Raw genomic sequence first — 14,261 nt, forward strand, 5'->3', positions numbered from 1 at the left:
TTTTGTATGTTCAAGTGCCGATAACAGCCGCGTTTTTTACATGCGTATGATTTAATCCCCTGTGTTATTTACTTAATACTGTGATGGAAGCAGTAACATCGTGAAGAATAAAGTAAGACATTGTGAAATTTCAAAGGTCATCTTGAAATATGAAATCATAAAATATTAAATTTTGAAACGTGAAATTGTGGACCCTTACCCTAAACCCTTATTATGAATTGTTATAATATGAAGTCACCACAGGTCTTTCGTAGAAATGTTAAATACTGCACAACATGATATCGATTCTTTTAAAAAATTGATAAGCCATTTTTTCAAACTTCAGCAGTGCTAAACTTATGTTCGTGTTATGGTACAAACTGTGCTCAATAGGTAGTCACCTTGTCACGGACAATCACCGAAGATCTAAGATCAAGGCAACAGACGTAATTTTATATGGCTTCACCAGACAAGAAGAGGAGTACCTTCCATGTCTGAGAGTATCATCTCTACCGAGGAAACGAGGTTTACCGAGTCTCTACAGAACTCCCTGTGCGAAGGTTACCTCACTTTAACACAATATGGTAAAAAATACATACAGGTACTTTTTAAATCTCTGGTCATGGGCAAGATAAGGATTTCCAGCATAAAGATTTTTGGCTTAACTTATCAAAGAAGAGGAAAATGTAAATCTTTGCAGTGTGAAAACGGCGTTTTGTTCAAATACGTTTTAAAATCAGTCTAATGGAAGATGAATAAAATAACATTTGTCATGATGTCGATTACATAGTGGCATGTCTCGTTGATAAAGTACTTTTTTATGATAGTTGTGTGTGAGATGAATTTGCGAGCTGAGGCAGTCGGATGTCAATAATAAGTCAGCAACGATATATCGATATATATCTGAACTCTATATGACGATAAGGTATGGCAAGACGATTTCCATCATATATCACACTCTTTTTTTCTAAACATGATTTTCCCTCTCAGGCAGCCAATCTTATAAAATGCCTATGTAGTTGATAAAATTGCTTTCACAACGACCAGATTATGGAGGGTTTAAAAGTGCGTATTACTATTAGTTTTTTTTGTATTTCATTATTCTAAGATATAACAAACAATAAGTATACATTCATATTTTGTCTATTTTCAGCCAATCGTTTTGGATTGTTTTTAAGCGTCATTATTTAAAAACAGTTAATGTCTTAGAATAACTATTTCTTGATAATATATTTTGCGGGACACAGATACATTTCCGTTTAAATACCTAATACAATATATTACATTACGGTATTGTTGCAGTCCTAGTCCTAAGGACATAATTACGTTAAGCTACCCGTCCATCTTAAAATTATAGCAACTTTTCCAAGGTTCTATTTGCCTTAGTATGTTATTGTCATGGCTGGTGGGTGACCCTGTCGCGAATTGTCATGGCTGGTGGATGACCCTGTCGCGAATTGTCGCGAGAGTGACATTGACTATAACATTGACATAAATGTTGTACTTGTTTAGTCATATGTTTTATTTGCCATATACATTGTTATTTTCTTAATGTTAGTATTTTATACAATTAAAATTGTTAAGAGTGTGTATTTAACTCTTTACTCGCTTCGTTATCATGTACTATATTTTCACATGTTAAATCTTGACTATACGTCATTGCATCACTAAAGTTTACATTTTGGATTAGCACCGCCGGTGTGTTTTAACGGTGCCTTTGCCCCGCCGGTGTCTTTGCACCGCCGGTGTATGCTCCGTTGAAACGGGATATCATGTAACTCGGCATTGTCGCGCATTTCAAGCTCTTATTCTTAGTATATAAAGCTGTGTGATTTATTTTAGGACAAAGATACATTAAGATTGGATCTTTCTGGACTAACATTATATCAGGTTGTTTTGGAGATAGCATTTGTGAACCATTTTTGTTTAATATGAAACGAAATTGGATTATTGACTACTATCTGGATTTGTGAATGAATTTAAATCATACATTTATGGTGACTTTGTGTTAATGAAAAAATTACATAAAAGGTTGAAAAAAATATGTCTTTGTATCTCACATCTCCAGTGTGGCAAGTTTGGGGCCAAATCAATAAGTCGAAAATAAACTTCGCCAAAGACCTCATCATACATTTATTAAACATAGTTTTATTGTACCAAAAAGGATATATAAGATATCCAAAGTATATGGGTTACCTAGCTAATAATTTTAGTGTAAGACTACTAGAATGGTGGCTAGTATATTTAAGTATGAAAAAGAACATAAAGTTGTGGGAGTGTCTTTGTTTTGATTTTCAAAGCCATGCCAGCTATGAATGCTGCCTTTGGTACAATCGATTTCAAAAAAGGTATTTGCGTTTGTAAGACGGATTTGTTTCATATAGTTATTGAATTACTTCCTCGTAATATAACTGGTTCCTCTGTCTTGTTTCGTTAATGCTTCATAATTTTTTTTGATAACATGAATGAAATCTGCATCCAAATAGAAATTAAATTTAGTTTTTTTAAACATCTCTGACCAAAACAAGCAATTTTACAAGTAAATACCGAGCACAACTATATATCCAAAATATATTGATCTAACATGCCTTTTTGACGTTTAATTAACATTGTGTCGGGTCCTGAGGCATATAAATGGAGTTAAAGGTGTTGTATGGTGTTTGAACAAAACCGTAGCTTTTTAATTAAATAATTTCCTTTACCGTTTCGTTTCATTTTAAGCCTGATAACGACACATATACATGTAAACCTTGATTATATACCTACTACGTCGTGACATATTGACTATCTATTGACAACATTATTACTAAGTGACATGAACAATAGTTGAAATGTTTCACCCTTCATGATTCTATTCTACAGAATATTTCTTCATACTAAAATGATTTAACTTTAAGATTTCGACTTCAAATATTAGGAGGCGACTCTTCACAACTTTTCGTCAAAATGTCAATACATCAGGTGATATACATAAGTAAGATAAACAACGATTCTTTCCAGCAGACTCGTCCTTTAGGGATAGCTAACGTTCAAAGGAAATTATTTCGGTCGTTTTTTTTCAACTGCAACGGGTAACGCCGTAAGCATTGCGTCTGAAAAGCTGACAGGTGATTCATTATACTTATAAAGGTCAATTAAGTATTGAATCGGAAGACTTTTCCGCCACGGAATTTATGGATATTATGACATTGCGTGATATTTAGAATAATTCTTAGTATCATAAATAGGAGCAAAGATCTTTTTGCCTGTTATTCATAAGTAGGCAAGAACAAATGTGGAAGCTTGTTTCCGTAATGATATTTTTTTAGACATAACCTACACTTAAGATATGCGTACATACAGCAATTTTATCTAGACTGGAGAGAATAAAGTTAACGCAAAAGTAAATGATAAATAGACAACAGGTATGTATGTTTACAGTACATACTTAGTAAGAGTGAATATCTGATGAAAATTAAAACACGATTTTCATTTATTGAAGTAACTGTTTTCTTTTAATTTTACAGATGTTTATGTCTAACGTAAGGTTTTACATCAAGATGCAATACAAAACTTTTCATGCTTAAGGTGAGTACACGAACTATTTATACCACTTAATGGCAGCAAAATCAGCGTCAAAAATCCCAGCCTGGCATCATGTTAATAGAAGTGACTTTGACCGAAGTGCACATGGTGTTTGATCACATAAACAACTTACCAGATACTGAATAGGTTACAGTTAAACGATTCGTCTTTTATTTAAATTAAAAGGGCAAAATACAACAATGATTTAACAAATAACAGTTGTTATTCGAGGACGTTTAGACTTTGCTTTTATTATTGAAAAGACAACAATAAAAATAACAACATTGGAGCCAGAATGTTTATTTCATTCTGTTAATAAATGATCCGTTTCTTTGATGTTGTTGTGGTCATCGAACTAAGTCCTTAAAAAAACTAAATTTACACAGATAAACATCAGATCGCACATCTCAGCAATTAAGGAAATAATGAGGACTCTGTTCCATGGGTAATTGTCATACACTTGACAATGACGTACGAATAAAAGATAATTATAGCACGATGATTAACGTATTCAGGAAGTTTATTCAATTAACACAGAGAAACAGGTTTTGAGTTGATAAAGATCTGCCCGCACATTTATAGCTGCATTATGGCGTGAATACTCTTAGCATGATTTAAAGATCAATGAAGTTGCCGAAATGTTTTATTATTCTGGTGTTGTTATTTTTATGCATATCGCTCTTGTCTTCTAACACAAACGGTCATTCTTTCTTTTTTGTAAAACATCTGTCATCATACCTTATAAATGTAGACATTAGTAATAGAATTATACATGGATGACCATGGCGTTTGGTTGATAATTACCCCAGTGGGATGAGCAATTGCCCGGGGGGTTTAAGCCAAGGGTAGTATTATCATTACGAACATGGCATTGCAATCACTACATATTAGAATTGATAACACGTTAGTTGAATTGATTACTACAAACCTAACAATTCATGTGCTGGAACGATCAAATTTACATGTTCACCGATTGGCAATCTGAATTATGTTTGAAATATTGTTTTACAGCTTAACAATATATCTCTTCCATTGTTTTATTATGAATCATGGGCTTTCATATTTGAATCCTTTCCAGGTCACTATCAACTAGTTTGCAGTTCATGTTTTCTTATCAATTTATAGTTACCTGGCACCATTGAATGCTGAAGGAATATTTCAAAGAAATAAGAATAGTAGTTTTTCTTCTTAGTCCGAAAAGTGCATTCTGGTGTTAAATATTATCATTTTTGCTCAGGTATTGACTTTAAAACGCTCACTTTGAAAACTTAAGGGATTTGGATGGAAAGAAGAAGTGCTCAGGGGGGTCTTGAATGTTGTCAATTTTACTTAAATTACGATGCATATTCTATATTTGTATTTTGCAGGCAAACTAGTGCAGAAAACCTTTAACATTCCTGTGAATCACTGATTGTCGCTCTATTGTTTCGAAATACTATACTCCCAAAATGCACGCGGCTGCTAATTATTGCTGTTAAAAATCAATAATACCAAAATGACACTCGGAGAGAAATAAAACTAAAACGACCCAAAACAGTAGACGCAGATCACATACAATATAGAAACATATATTCATTGTTTGATGTCTATGCTCATTAGTACTAATAGTTTCAAATTTTACTCCTTACTTTGAAAACAACAAAATGTCGTAATACATTATCTATGTGATTTCTTTCAAAAGGCGAGGGTAGACAAACAATACAATACAAGCCACAGGAACATGTCCTGTAGATAAAAAAGTACACTTAAGAAAAGCAGGCCACGTTTGGGTTGATAAGAATTGACCATTTCTGCTAAAAACACAAGATTTGTTTCGTTATATTTTCCGTTTCTTCTTAAATTGAATTTTACATGTATAGAGTCGACGTATTTATTTATTTGTCCTCGTACATGTGTAGAAGACAAAATAGTTCGTTCACTGCATTTCTATTAACGCCCGTAGTTTCTACCACATACCGAAAATAGTGGATGATTCTTAATCTGAATAATATTTGCACTTTTAATAATCCAGCTACGGATCTTACACATCAGTTTAGTTTTAACAAAATGGCTACACTAAATGATAACTGATAATAAAACGACAACTACAAAAGATCAGGTTTACAATATTGATTTGCACAGCATACCAATTTTCTTTTGAAAATAAAATTGCTATTAAGACGTGAATTGATCTTTAACATTTCATAAAACTACACGTTGAGCTGTTGGAACATCATATTTGATAATAAAGCCTGTAAGAAATGACGTATGTAACGTGGACAAACGTGGCTTAAAGTTTAGTAAATTGTATATCCATATCTGCAAAGTGAATAAATCATGTTCAAACTACTTTGAAACATATCCTCATTTATTTTCATGGCGAAATAAGAGAAGTGAATAAATCGGCGTCTATAATAAGGTTATCGTTGTATGTTTCCTCAACCTGATACGTTAGCCTTACAATTTTAAATATCTTCTTAAGTATTCCTTGTAGCCCAGTCGAAAAAGATGTTACCAAAAGCATTGTACTCCAAAACGATCAATTTCTTTTCTAGCGGACGCTTTCGTAAGGGAACAACCATCTTTCTAAGAAATTTGTTTGGTAAATGTCATAAACAGCAGCAAATTACGTCAGGATAGCGTCTGACACGCCGAAAACAGCATTTATGAATATATTTTTAGTTGAACCGGCGGCAAGATTAGTCCTAATGTGTAAGAAGACTTTGACATTGCGTGATATTTTAAAATATTTCTCAATAATTAGAACCAGTTTTGCTGTTATAGTCTTTATGAGAAGGCAATACAAACTTCGGTCACCCGTTGTATTAATGAATGTGGGTTTGTCAGCACAAGCGCATTTCCAGCTGGCAATTCCATAACAAAACTAGAAGAAAATAATCAACAAAAACTTAATAAATATATTTATATGCATTAAAGGCATAAATTCTAACAGAATACAGTTTGAACACTACATTACGTCTTAGCGTTGACCTTGTACGGATATGCACAGCTTGTAATAAACGTAGGCGAAGCCGTCTTTCAGCGCTTTTATTAGAAGTGCATTGATACTGCTGGGATTAACCCTTTCAAAATGGCAAACACTTAAAAACTGTGAATGCAATCTTTTCTCTTTATAGGAGCACAGCTCATACAGTACATTCACTTTTCTGTACACAAAGAAAAACCCGCCTGCGCTGTTCAATGTTTGTAAACTTGATTTTTGCACGAAATATTACCTGAATTTGATATTGCTTGTAATCACACTCGCACCTGTGTCTTACATTGCCATTATATGTTTTAAAACAAAGGTATCGTTTTCGTCACGAAAAATATATAAGTAATTTTATTAAGTCATTGCCGAATGTTATATATTTTTCTTATTCTAGTTAACATACAATGTTAGTTATTGCTATTTATAGTCTAGACAGTTTGCCCTTATTCTTAACAACGAACATACAGAATAAATTCATTTGTTTTGTACCCCTGGCATAAATCAACATGAATAAAACAAATATAGTTTACATAATTATGCCCATTCATAAAACACACACACACAACAACACCTGCCCTATACACTAGTTATAAGGTTCTTTTTGCACAAAATATTACAATGCAATGCAATTTCATGAGTAATTTTCAGTTGCAGGGGGGTATTGTAATCAATAATTATATGGCAAATCGTGCCAACAAAACTACGTCTACTTTAAGTATCAGTTTAATAGTGTAAAAATGGTTATCATTGAACAATTCTTCGTATATATAACACGATGATTCCTTTAGTTAAAATAACAGAATAACTATGTTTCTAATTCGTGTTTTGCGATAATTTTGTAGACAGTCGATTTTCGGTCAAATGTTTCTTTAACTACTATGCTTCATATAATTTCCATGGCAGTAATGCAATCCAAACATAACTGAGGAATAAAAGGCTCCACATAGCACTCTAACGCTGGAAATTTGCTTTGTGTGTCCTATCAGAAGCCTTTATTTTTCTATCACATTGTTTAAGGCATCGGCCAAACATTACGATATCTACTTAGCATAATTGCTACTTTACCGGGTTAGTAATAATGTTGTCGCAAATGTCTCTTTACTAAGACATGTGTAAACTTTAAGATATTTTTTAATACAATCATTTAATGGAAACATGTTCGTTTGATTGCCCTTTTCATCAGAAGCCTTCAATCAGAATTCGTCAGGCGATCTCAAACATTAGCGGAGAGCAGAGATCAAAGCTTAAGGATATAAGAAAGATTAAAATGTACTTTAATACAAGCTATTTCGAGAACGTCAAACGCTATTCAAGCTCACATTATATTTGATTGACTTTATCTTTTAACAAACAGAATAATTATTTCTGCACTTTTGTCTGACCTGCTAATCTTCTTTCTGGCTAGGAGAATATTTATTCGGACAGGAACGGAAGTCCAATTGGGATTGACGCTGTTGTGGTCAAGGAACAAACGACCTGAAAAACAATTCTTTACAGACAAACATCTTTCGAATTTCATTGACCAGAATCACAAGAAAATAAAAGAATGTGGAAACAACTTTAACGTTTTATTACTTTACAAGAAAGGCTTAAACTTAAGGAGTATGCAATTTCACTCTTGTGTAATTAACTTTGAAGGACAACAACAAGGCTTTTTATTCCACCCTTTCAATAGATTGTGTAGTAGACTAATATTATTATGAAAAACTACAGAAACAAGCTCAGTAGCCAAAAGTTGAAACATAAACCCCGTTTAATGGCAAAGACATAGAACACACAAATAAAAACATCACAAAAAAGAAACATGGAACAACAGCACAAAATTCGACAAACAACACAGTGCATATATACTATATACAAAAGACTACACTTATTGCGTTGATAAATTAAGAGTATGACAATAAAATAACAAAAACAGAGACTAACACATTGGATACAAATTGAAATATCAACCCTGTTCAGAAGCAAAAGGTATGGGCCTAAACAACACTGAAAGAGACGTACAAACCCCACAAACAGACATAAACATTGAAAAATAAGCCTCATTATAATTAGGGATGGCAACGAGTACCCGAGTACTCGAGTACTCGATCGAACGTCCGAGTACTCGAGTACCAAATCACTACTCGAGTACTAAAAAAATAGATACAAATCCCCAAATACACGATTTACAGACAAAATATCAGATCTGGTTAGTTGCCAAGAGGACAATTTACGGTCCCTCTAATCCCCGCTGTGTACACAATTGACCTCAATCAATTAGTGGACTGTTGTTGTGATAGTTGCAAACTGTCAACAAAGGACCCCTATTTCAAATTAGCACTGATGTCAATTAGCGAAGTTTTGATAGCGGTACTTTCACCTACACAATCCTATTGTATACCAATTAGAGACCTTTCACCAAACAATGGACGCTAACGAGAATTATGAATATTAATGAGGTAAACAACAATTACACAGTACGAAAAACTATCATTTAAAAAAAAATAATTGTAGAGTAAACAACTGAACAACTGAACTTCGTATTGAATTTCGTTCACTATTTTTATGTATGCTATTAATTTTGTTCATTGTAATTCTGATTTTTGTTCATTTCTGCAGTGCATACTTGTATAAAATTAAAGGCCTAAAACAACATTTGGTTTCTTTTTATATCATTTTTTTGTAAAAATACGTAATGAAAGTTTACTTTAAAGGTGAAAATGACCAATAATACGACCAACGCACAATATACGTCATCAAGTCAACGATACATGTATACACAATCTTGTCATTGCGAACACATATTCAATTTTTCCGAGTAATCGAGTACCCGAGTACTCGATCGAACGATCGTCCGAGTACTCGAGTATTAATTTTACTACTCGTTGCCATCCCTAATTATAATTCATGTTTAAAAATGATGTTAACTTCAACATTGCTATAGCTGCCAAAAACGTCAAGTACTTCCGATATGATGACATCAATAAACATAAAAAACACAAAAAAAACATTTGTTTAAGCTCTTACAGATTGACCATTTTGACAACTTTTATTTTTTCATGCCTTTGAATGATTCAAGTTCTGCAAAAATGTCTGAAAACCGGTAATATAAGACTGCTGATAATTGATAAGATGGCAGTTTTTAATATTTACTCTCGACAATAGATGTTTTTACGGCGTGTTACTAACGCTTTGAGAAAAATGAAAATCACGGCATGTTGCTACATCATTGATATCTGTTCAATTGTTTGTTTTTCTATATGACTAATTTGCAAACACTGATGCCAAAATCAGCTGATACTGAGACAAAAAATGAAAAACAACTTGTCAAATCGGTAAAGCTTTGTGATTGCAGCTTTAAGTTAACAGCAAAATCCATTAAATTCGTTTGGAAAGTTTCATTACAACATAAACAACAGAAATGATCCCGGTAGTGAAATCAAAATTATCAGCTTGAATAAAGTAACCAAAAGGAACTACCAGGACAAACCAAGTAGCCTGGATTTTAATTTATATCACAATTAAAGGCACAGTGACCAAGGCCAAACAGACAAACTTTCAATACTTATACTCGTATTACATGAAACTAAAACACATTGGTTGATGAGTTTGTTCATCATTAAAAATACAACAGTCTTCAAAAACTATGACAAAGCAAGTCCATTATAAAGTAAAACCTTTTGCCAGTTTAAAAGTACTAAACTAAATTTCAAAATTTATATTTCGGAAGAATTGTCAAAACAAGAGAGGGGAAGTATTTCAAATACGATATAGAAAACAAAGCCGTCTTACAATCCCAACACACATTTTGAAAAAGTAAAGTACAACAATGGGTACGAAGTCAGGGTAACCAAATGACAAAACACTGACATACAACTTTACTATCCCTTAAATTCTTCAATACACTTACCATCATACAAGTAGCTTCATATATGCCACCATAAGGCTAGTAACCTCTTTTAAATTAAATGTCATTTGAAAAAAATAAGTTAAGAGGAATAATATGTTAAAAATCACACCTGGCTGAAACAAACAACCTGAAAAACAATAATACAACCAAATTTCACCCGTCGTGTTTAAACATTCGTCTTGTGTCTATATTTTTATATACATTTTCCTTGTTAACACAACCTTTAACCGTCAGGAAATTGCGGGTAATATTATAATTCTTATTATTTTTTTAAGGAATCCAACTTCGGAGACTTCACATACAATCGATATAGCGGCTAGGCAAAATTGAAACTTAAATTTAAAACAACCACAACAAAATGGGTTTCCAATAAAGATTTGCACATCGCATAAGTCTCTTTTTTAAGAAAAAAAGTATTTTGGACTTGAGATGATCCTCAACATTTGATACGATACCTAGGTCTTTTGGAAAATCATATTTCACATAAAAGGTCTGAACAAATTCTCTTTGATGCCACGGGAGGTATGAATTTTAGTAAGTAGTGTTATCACGAGAAGTGAGTAAATTTTGTTCCATCACAACTCAATTCAGCACTGCGTTCAGTAAAGGCAAAAAGGCGATAATGTTAGCAAACTGTTTTGTCCCCCCCCCCCTGATTTATAGTATCGCATTCACGGCGATCGTGGTTGACGCTTAGCAGGGTGATCTGAAATATATTCAAGTGAAACGGTACATGAATATAATAAAGGTTTACCGTTGTATGTCTGAAATACGTTAGACGGTGGCTAAATGGTCAAGCATCCAATATGTTTATGCTTTGTTAAAAAACACTTTATTTAAACAATACCTTAACTTAAGACTTTTCAATAGCATCGCTTGATATTGAGCATAGATGAAAGCAGAATCCAAGTTGAAACAAACATGCTGTTTACGCCTACAGACAATTCCTTAAGAGATAACTTACTTACAAAGGAATTAATTACGTAAATGGTATGGTTAGATTTTCAACTGCAGCAAATAACGCCGTCAGAACAGCGTCTGATATGCAGAAAATGTGAATCAGTATTACCAAGTGTCAATTTGGAATTGAATCGGATACTTTATTATTCTCTGTTTTATGGATATTATGCCATTGCGTGATTAAATACATTGTTACATGGCAGAGATTCTTGTTTGTACAAACAATGAACATTATTCACTCTGATCGTCTTTAAACCATAATTCATGTTCAACGAAAATACCACGAACACATTATTTTAAGAATTTATTTTCTTACTACAGTATGAATGTATGGAAATGACATCCCAGATGACAAAAGAAATGAGAAGAGGTTAGCAATTTGCAAATAAAAATATAAGACTCATCTTTTAAATACTGCATACACATTCTTATATTTAAAGATAAAATATTTAAAAGATATATTATACCCATAGAAACAACGTACTTTACCTTATGTAATTGATTGAGTGTCCGTCCATAAATAAATGAAATAAAATAAATTGTTCTGTTATAATAAAAAATACAGGTTGTACAGGTTATAAATGTAATATTATTGTGCAAATCTTTCTAATTAGGATTGAAATGTTTATGTTAAAAGAAGACCAATTGTAAATATGCTGTGTTCTTTTATAGTTTTACACTCATGTCATAATGTTTAACCACCTAAGGGATAACATACACTTAACTTGTCAAGGTATAATGATATAGATACACTGTTTATATATACTTGAGAGAGTATACATATCTGACTTGTCTACTGTTCATTTATTATTCCCAAAATTAAAAATTTGATGGTTCTCACACTTTGTTTATCTTGAATTGAAACCAATATAGTTTAAGCAACAGTATACAGTTACAATTTTAATGTTACATAAATGGAAGGTAAATGTGACTGTACTAGCCAGTTTGTTATTTTACATATCCATATGTTTCTTGTGATCATGGGTTTCTTGATACCTCCTTATCAAAACTTATCTGCGACATATGTAAGATGTAAAATACTCAAATTAATCTTAATCGATTGAATAAGTAAGAATAACCCGCATACAAAACTATACTACTTTAACTTAGGTTCACTTCTTTTCATGGTTTCAACATATGTATTTGTCAAAGATATATGTTTTCAAATGTTTGACAAAGTTGTCCTTTTGTCAACAGGTTTATTGGCGTCGCACATGCCACTGCCATGATAACTTTATTAAGTCAAAGAGAACGTTAATGTTTAATACCCCTCTTATTTGTTATACTTAAGTTATGTTACTTGGCATTCTTAATTAATAAACATAAACTGTCCTTTTTATTATTGGTAAACTTCTGCCATTCTGTGAATAAATCACTCTATAAAAGGAGACATTAGTTTTGAATCAGTGTGGTCGGTCCATTCAGGGGTCAGCATTAGATAGGTATATCAATAGTATATTGTTAGTAGTATATACTAAACAATACCATGGAAACTAGACAAAACACGTTGTTTACCATTTATCTTGTAGATAACGAAATTAAGACGTACAATATATTGCAATTACTATTACTAACAATTCAGTTTTCGAAAATTTATTGATACAAACTTTCGTACCAACTAACGTGCTGAATGTTCACATTTACATAAACCCTGATTGAGAAACTAAACCAAATTTGGGATATGGTGTTAAAAGGTTTACAATCTCTTTAATAATAAACAGCTAGTTTGCAGTATAAATCTGCTTATCAATTTGTTCTAATACCTTGTACCTAGCACCAGTGAATGTTGAGGAAATATTTCAAAGAAATAAGAACAGTTTTTCTTTTTAGTCCGAATAGTGCAGTCTGGTGTTAAATATTATAATTTTGCTCAGGTATTAACTTTAAAACGTTCGCTTTGAAATTTTAAGGGATCGGGATGGGAAAGGACAAGTGCTCAAGGGGTATTGAATGTTGTCAAGTTTACTTCAATTACGATGCATACTTCATATATTTTATTTATATATCGGGCAAACGAATAAAGAAAACCATTTTCATGCTTGAGCACTAATTGGATCACTGATTTTCGCTTTAAGAATGCATTTACAAACAAAGTCGTACTCAAGTTTCTTCAATAAATTCAGGAAACATTGACGTAAATTAAAAAATAATGAATTTCAGCTCATTCTTATTTGCTCTGACGAAGAATTAACGGCATTTTACGGGGATAAATTTAAAAATAAATCAGTCATGTATTGAAGGTTTCAATAATGAAAAAGATTGTTTTTTTTAGAAGAATCACTCGTTTTTTTTAAATGATCCTTCCGTGAGGGATTACTGACGACCAAAAAAATTCTGCCTTTGACATCCGACGTTAATTTACTTGTAAAAAAAGACGTCGTCAGTAGTATTTCTATTCCACCATTTTGATTGTCATTTTCAAAATTGATCCGGTTCGTTTCTTAAAAAGCAACTTCGTAATAGAGGTGGGAGGAGCATATTTCCTGGCACTCTGTTTGATTTTATCAGTAGGAAAATCAAACTTTGTTTGTGTCATTTCCGTTGTATATTTTTATCCAGAATGCATTGTCGGTTGACAAATCCGTGAGGCGTAGTTCACCACTTACAACTTTATTTATTGATTTGTAAGCACATTCGAAGTCTTATAAAAAGGTGAAGCTTTTTGCAGTTGGCAAGAGAAACTCATCAGGACCTATTTGTTAAAATAGTTTTACGAAAATGTATTGTCAGATGACAATTTTATCAGATCCAAAGACAAAAGCGACTATATTGTTTTTCATTTTTAAGTTTGTATTGGTTTGCTGTGACAGAAACATATGTGCAATAAAGTTTCGCGTAAAGTTAAACATTGGGTATGGTGAATTGCTGGCGTAAGCTCGATTTTGGGTTTTCCGA

At 32.6% G+C, this 14,261-nt stretch overlaps 1 protein-coding gene across 5 annotated transcripts in view; it reads right to left on the reverse strand.

The window, feature by feature from the left end:
* Positions 1-14,261, reverse strand: part of LOC128223933 (N-methyl-L-tryptophan oxidase-like) — a 167,352-nt gene that overhangs the window by 44,385 nt on the left and 108,706 nt on the right. For 3 of the 5 annotated variants that reach the window (XM_052933436.1, XM_052933427.1, XM_052933454.1), the window contains one exon: positions 7,897-7,990. The exons of the other annotated variants lie outside the window; for them this stretch is intronic. The gene's annotated coding sequence lies outside the window, so the exon portion shown is untranslated. The remainder of the gene's footprint in view (positions 1-7,896; positions 7,991-14,261) is intronic. 5 annotated transcript variants of the gene reach the window in all.

Source organism: Mya arenaria, chromosome 2, assembly GCF_026914265.1.
Source record: "Mya arenaria isolate MELC-2E11 chromosome 2, ASM2691426v1".
NCBI classification, from domain to species: domain Eukaryota; kingdom Metazoa; phylum Mollusca; class Bivalvia; order Myida; family Myidae; genus Mya; species Mya arenaria.